The sequence below is a fragment of the Meleagris gallopavo genome, chromosome 3 (assembly GCF_000146605.3).
Source record: "Meleagris gallopavo isolate NT-WF06-2002-E0010 breed Aviagen turkey brand Nicholas breeding stock chromosome 3, Turkey_5.1, whole genome shotgun sequence".
NCBI classification, from domain to species: domain Eukaryota; kingdom Metazoa; phylum Chordata; class Aves; order Galliformes; family Phasianidae; genus Meleagris; species Meleagris gallopavo.
Window position 1 is genome coordinate 72990465 of NC_015013.2, and position 7388 is coordinate 72997852.

General features: G+C 33.8%; 1 protein-coding gene across 7 annotated transcripts in view; it reads left to right on the plus strand.

The window, feature by feature from the left end:
* The window catches only part of VPS13B (vacuolar protein sorting 13 homolog B), a 416489-nt gene that overhangs the window by 254461 nt on the left and 154640 nt on the right, over positions 1–7388 (plus strand). The window lies entirely within an intron of this gene.

Below are 7388 nucleotides of genomic sequence, written 5' to 3' on the forward strand. Positions count from 1 at the left end.
AAAACTTATTTTCCATTATACTTTTTTGTTAACACGTCATTGAAGCTTATGCGCTAGGCAGACAAGGCATTAGCTAATACTGGCTTGAGTTTCTTTATTTTTCTTTGCATGAAGACAACAGAGACAATCAGCTAAAAGAATAATGTCTGCATACATATATTTTGACGGAAATGTGAGCAGCTTATTAAAATTTGCATGTGTACCATAAGGGATTACAAGAAGTAGAAGTGACAAAGCATTGTAAACTTTGTTTTGCATTTTTTCTTTTATTTCTAAATATTTCAGACTGCAGAGATAATGTTACATTAAAAGCTTCCAGGAAAAGATTCTCAGTGTTTCAAGGAGAGGTATTCCATTTATTGCATAGGAACTTTAACACAGTGTTACAGTGGTGTCATTTTCAGTTCTTCTCGTCCTGTATTATGGCAAAAAATATAGTAACATTTAATGTTCTAAAATTATGCCTGTAATTTATTTTTTAATTCTTTGAAATTCAGACCAGAATGTTTTTATTCAACCAAGTATTCATGTTTTGGTTTTGTTTATTTTTTCAAGAGGTTTGTCTCTGCATTTAATTTGGATACACAGTAGTATTTTTTTTTTTTTTACTTCTCTCTTTTTAATAATCTTAGCTTTATTAATTATTGACTTGGGTTTTAAATTAAATTGTTCCCTTTAAATATCAGGTTCTGAATACTGCCTTTTGCCACTGTAGCTGATCCTTAGGGTTGTTTTAAGCATTAAGTAGCTTAGAAACGTGTTCCTTATTCTCCATATACAACTCAAACATTTTTGTGGAAGTGGGCTTGGGAGTAAAGTCTTTTCCTGCTTTACATTTCTTTCTTCATCTATTTTTAGTAGAAGGGGGGAAAAAAATTCTACCTAGACCTTTCCCCCAGTAAAATATTCACATATATGGATAGCATTACATTGAAACACCATTCCTAATTAACACTGGCATGTTTGAGGCTATTACAGCAGTTATTAATTTAAAAACCTCAGTGGAAACTAATTGTAAAATAACAGCTGGAACTGCACATTTAATTTCGGAAATGTAGCTTGTTAATTATCTAATACCAAGAGCTATTCAACGCTTAATTTATATTTGGAATTCAGATTTCAAAATGGTCAGCTTGAACTATCAATCTTATTTTTATTTGAAATTTCCTCATTTTAGAGTTTTACTGGAAACTGCAATAATACATACCTAATCTGGCAAAACATACATATTTTAAAATACATTTTTTCCCTTATACTGTGATGGTCAAAATAAACTTCAGAATCAGAAAATTATTCCAACAACTTCATTTTTCTCTTAAAATTCACCAGATTAATTACCATGTGTTCAAGAGATATGCTCACTTTATATTTCTTCTTTCACTTGAGTGGCACTGGAGTTTTTCCTCTGATTCTTATATGATTTTTAATTTCTTTGTGTGGTCCTTCGTGGAAGTCAAATTGAAGCACATTTTATAGAATCATTGCTATAAGAGAGCATGGCTGTTACTACGTCATTTAGTCATCCATTAACTGGGGCAGCGCATGGCAGTGCAGTGGTGCCTCGTGGCCTCATCAACCAGTTCATAAGATGATATTAACCTCATAGTCCACTCAGATTTGTTTTGGCTGGTTGCCTCATACCTATTTATTCACTGTGGTGAAAAAGTTGCAGTAGAGTGAAGATCTCAGTGCTTAGGGCAATTGCATTTAGTTTTTCTGGTTAAGCTTTTGAATTTTCAGTGTGGTTATGATTGCTTCTTTTTTCAGGTATCGCTCATTCTCACTAACAACTGTTTCATATTGCCTTTAAATTGACCTGCAGGTTTGTGTTGTGGAATTACCAGATCATCTAGGGAGGCAGGCACAGAAGAAGAATCTCTTCAAAATACAGGAGTCTGCGGAGTGTTCAATATCATATTTTGTGTGACTTTTGTAGAGTTTATTCCATTTCTGCGACTACTAATGTTGCTATTGCTTGACAGTTGAAGGTCAGAAGTAAATAGCAGTTGTACAACAGAACTTTCTGGTGCACACTGCTTTCTCTGTTGTGCCAATGAACAGCACTTTCTTCTGTAATAAGGGGTCTCAGTTGTGAGTGATTTTAACTACTGGAAAGTTGAAACTAAAGATACACAGCAGCCTGAAGCCAAAGCTTCCTTTGTGTTCTGATGTTTCTTGCTGTCTCAAATACTATTTTAAATCAGTAATTTAGTGTTTGCTGTGCAGCATGTATGAAGGTTGCCACATGAAATTTATATAACTTCAGCTTAAGAATCTATAATATATTTAGGGTGATTAACTGGTGGATAGATTATAGCAACTTTAACTTGTAATATTACTTTAGCCATAGACTCTGGACAATGAGTTTTATGCCCACCAAGGCTGCAGACCTAAACTGAAGCTCCTCTTGTAAGACATATTCCTCTTTACAGATCCATGGTGCTGCTGGTTATACTTGTGTGTAGTGAGCTGACTGGGATAGCTAAAGGAGCTCAGAATGTTTTGGAGGCATCGGGCAGTTTTTTTCCTGTCAGGTCATTGCCCTGAACCTATTTATCGCAGTTGCAGAAAGATTAGCCCTGGTAGAAGAGTAGGATTGCAGCAGCCTGGACTTGCAGCAGCTTAATCCACCACTGTGCCTTTTTGAAACAGAGCACAGATTCTGAACTAGAAATTTTAATAAAATTCTCAGATTCAGCATTGGCATTATTAAACATACTGTAACAGTTTTAAGAGGTAAACAAAAAAGGCACAGAGGCAAAGAAAAGGAACATTAAATATCGTTTAAAAATCCCAGGGTACCTTTCACGTTTTAGATACTCAGCAACTTGAATGCAATGAAAATTTTTGCAGATAAACTGTAAAACTAGAAAATAAAAAGAACTGAAAACGGGTTATTTATGTGAGTTGGGCTGTATGGTTTATGTTAGAAGGCAACATTATTGCAGTTTTCACCTTTCTTTCCCTCTTTCAAGTTACCTCCCTTTAATTTTTTTCTCTAACCAAGTAGCTTTAGTATTTTGCCAGTTACTGTGAAATGCTGGAAAGGAAGAGAAGGAGGTCTCTGGTTTTCTATTAGTGTGGGAAGAAATAATAACTCCATCCTTGGAAATTAATGTCATTTTAGGAGATGGAGTGGCCCTCGTATGCAGGTTACTTAAATAAAGTTCATTTACTTTACTCAAACGCCTTAGTTTCTTCCTTGGGTTTCCTTTGCTGATTCTTAAAAATATATGTATATTCTGTATTGAATGACCATTTCTAAGTCACTTTTCTGTTCTTTACAGTGAAAATTAATATTAGAAGGACTTGGCTGTGGTAAATAATTTATTCTAAAATAAATCCAGAAAGCTTTAAAAATTTTGTTTTTCTATTGCAGTTTTCTTCCCAACTGTTTGTGAGTAAATATAACTTCCATCACATTTAATTCAACAAATGTTTTGTTTGTTGAAAAGTATTTTCCAGTAATATATTAAGCAGACTTTTATTCTTTGTAGTATTTTTAATTATAACAGGATCTCAAGTTAAATATAATGCAAGTTCTGTGCTTCTGGTACTGGGAAAACCATATCCCATTTGTAATGAGACATTTGTTAACTTCTGTATACAGATTGTGGTTCATTCCATAGATATTTGTGGGTTCTCTGATGTCCCTCACAGGGTTTTATCTATGACAAATTCATACCACAGTTCTTGAACTACTTTTGGGATAGCAGATTTTTTTTTCTTTTTCAAAGCAGTTTGCCAAAGTAATTTCTATTTAATGTTTTCAAGTTTTCCTGGTAAGGTTTTGGATTACTTTCCAAAAAGGATTATCAGAAATATACAGATTAATGACATATTACTTCTGTTCAGGAAGGAACTTTGAACATGTTACTTGGAGGGATACAATTCAAAATTCTCACGGCAAAATAAAATTCTAACTGCAGTTATCCTAAATAACTCAAACAGTATTGTTTAAGTGAGCGTAGTTCCCAGCCCTTACTGGTTTTCCAAGTGAGCTGAGTGCTCATATGCGTTAAGGATAGACAAAAGTCATGCTTAATGTTTCTTGTGATGCTTAAGCTTATTCTATGCAGTACTAATACTTGACCTCTATTGCTGTTAAGCCTGATTATGGTGCAGTAGAATACAGATTAAACAGTAAGACACAGGGCTTTTGTTGCATTTCAGATGCTTTTATTTATTTATTAAGGACTGGCTCACGTATTCTTATGGGGTTTATTAGTTGTGGAACACAAAGATAAATGTAACATTCTTTAGCCTCTCAAAACATTTTTCATGCCCTCTGATGCTTTTGGTGGTTGGTTGTTTTTTTCCTGTGAGAAGGCAATGGCTAACACTGGTATGTTAATGGCTAACACAAGTGCAAGTAATAAAATACAGAGATAGTATTAGCCATCTCTGTTGAGTACAATGTCAGTGATTGACATAAATCACAAGTACTTCATTTAGTCTGTATTCCCCAGCAATAAAATACAAACCAGTTTGGAAGTGATATTAATAGAACATAGGAATGTATACAGATATATCCTTTCTTTGCAGAATTGGAGCAGAACATATTTGAACTCTTTCTGATAATCAAAGGTTACTGAATAGTACTATTTGATCTTTGTGAGATCATTTTTCAAAGAACAAGAAGGAACTTGCAGACTAGTCAGTCTAGCTGCAAAGCAAATCTGAAAGTTCTGTTTCCCAGTGTATGGCAGGATGTGTATGTGCATATACATATTCAACAAAAATGGAGAGGAAAGCAATTTTTTGCTATGTGTTGGTTCAGAACATCTTTCTGTACACTTTATTCTTCAGACAGCTTGTAATGGTTTTCTTGGCATAATTAAAGAAAAAAGCCCAATGTATTATGCAATTGAGACAGTTGTAAAAGTTGCTTTCTAAAAATAATTTTAACAAATCTTGCATTTTTCTTGCATTGCAGCTTATAAAAAAGGCAACTAAGAAGTATTTACTAAACCGGACTCAAACTAAATACAGATGACATAATTTGCTGTTTCCCAAATGGGCCCTGTAGTGAACCTGGGTATTTGTACTTCTTTTAATTACGTTTTGGGTTTTTTTGCTCCAGACAGAAAGTAAAACACTGAATGTTGTCATAACCACCATCATTTATCCTCCCCTCCACTCCCCTTCCCTTCCCTTTTTATTTTTTTTTAGAAAGCCTCCTTAGATCTCCTTATAGAATTTTACACTCCTTGTCAAAATTCTTGAAAACTGTTATCTAGATTAAGTTAATCAAGAATATGCTTGACTTTTAGGAGGAAAATAGTAATGTACCTAAAAGCTTTACCTTAAGTTCCTAAAAGAACTGGTGTAAAACCTTCGAAAGGTATATAATAATTTCCAAAACCAAAATATGCTGTAGTTGAGCACACCATTCCTCTGTTTCAGCCCTCCCTCAAAACCAGAAAAAAAAATGGAAAATACTGGTGGGGAAATTGTTTCCTAACAGAAAAGTACCCACCTCAATGCTTTAGCAAAGCTGAATGTTTTGGGAATTAATTTTCTAGATCTCAAGTACTTGACAAGAAGCCTGTAAATATCCAGTGTTATTATACAAAAGCAGGGAGTCCTAATGCACTCTGTACTTGATGTTCAAGAAGAATTCTCTAAACAAAGAATGGAGAAAACTTATCTGCTAGATTGTGTTTTTTCATGTACTTTGATAACACTGTCTTGATTGTTCAAGCCCTAAAAATTTAGGAAAAGAAGATGGAAGAAACACTCATTCAAACAATTGCCTTTCAGACTCTTAATTCCTTTAAGAATTATAATGAGCCTGCTTGCATTTATACTAAGCAAACTGGAAGTGTTTATTACCAATTAGTTGATACTAAATTTGCCCTAGAAAGAGCTACATGCGGAATTGAAAGAATTAGTTCTTTTAAAATAGAGGTCTTGCCTGTAACTTCTGACTGTGTTGCAAAAATTTCTGCCCACAGGCATGTGAACTCCAAGTTGTAATTCTCTTAGGGAGCTGAGAGTGCTAGAAACTTAGTATTTTACAAGCACATATGAATTTGCATTTACTTCTCTGAACTCAAGATTTATTCATTATATATATATAGGACATAACTAAATAAAATAAGTTGAATTTAATTGACAAAGGAAAAGGGTAAGACTTACTGGTACAATTATTCAGGGTGTAACATCCTTGAGAAAGAGGAAGGACTGGGAAGAGTTAAGAGTACACCAAATTCCTTGCATGAGAACAATATAGTAGATGCAATTTTTGTACAGAGATACATCATGTCTGGTGAGGGGACTGTCGTAGTTCACAAAGAGAATCGACATTAATGTATTTACCAATATCATGACAAATTTAGCCTAAATTATGTGCAGGAAGAGAGTGATTGGCTGTTAAAACAAACAAGCAAACAAACAAACTTTTGCTGTGAAAAAATTCAGAGTTCAAGCAAATGTGATTTTCACAAGTAAGCTAATTGTGATTTCAATAGGAAATTTATAAGCTTTTCAACTAGATTATCAGTGAGTGACTTACCCATTTTGCTGTGTAGATGATTTTACTTCCACTTCTAAAGCTGTCTCAACATCTCTCAATTTCCCATATTACTCTGCAGAAAAGATCATGTCAGTGCTCTGAGCTTACCTTTATGTTCATGGTTAAATGGGTCATCTTTCCATCCTGCTCTAGTCCTGGTACACACCTGAGGCAGCTCAAATCTTACTTATGGTGTTAGTAAATCCATATAAATCTAAATACTATGATCATAATATATATTATTGCGTCTCAGAATGTAGAAGAGCAGTTCAGAACCATGTAAACATCTAGTTTTAATAACAGTCAGCTACAGCTTTGTAACCTATAAATGGGAGAACGTCTGGTTGAACCTAAGTATTTACTTAGGTATTTTTGTTGTCCAAAAATAGTTTATGTTGTCTTTTAGTTATGCTGTCTTTTACACTCTAAGAATCACTGATAATGAATGAAGAAAATGTATATCTTCTGTCTTTTTCTTCCCCTCTGAAAGCATCTTTAGGATTAAACTCCGCTTCAATATATCATGAGTTCACACTGAATTTGTAAGTGCTATTAACAATAGTTTAATGATATTTTAAGGAAGACAAAATAGTGTTTTTGAACGTGAAAGGTAATAGTTCATATGTTTCTACCAGGACAGTTTCCCAATGATATTATAAATAAAAAATGAAAGCACTGCAGGGACTACAGGAAGATAGTAGGAAAGGTGATAATTTTTGAAGAATGACAAGTACTTCATCTTGCTTAAGTTATTTTATGCGAAAATCTGTTAAGCTGTTACTGGTATGCCACTATTATTGGTGTATCTTACATTTCCAAAGTCAATATTTTTTTAAATTGGCCTTATTAATGCAATTGTTCTGCAAAAAAA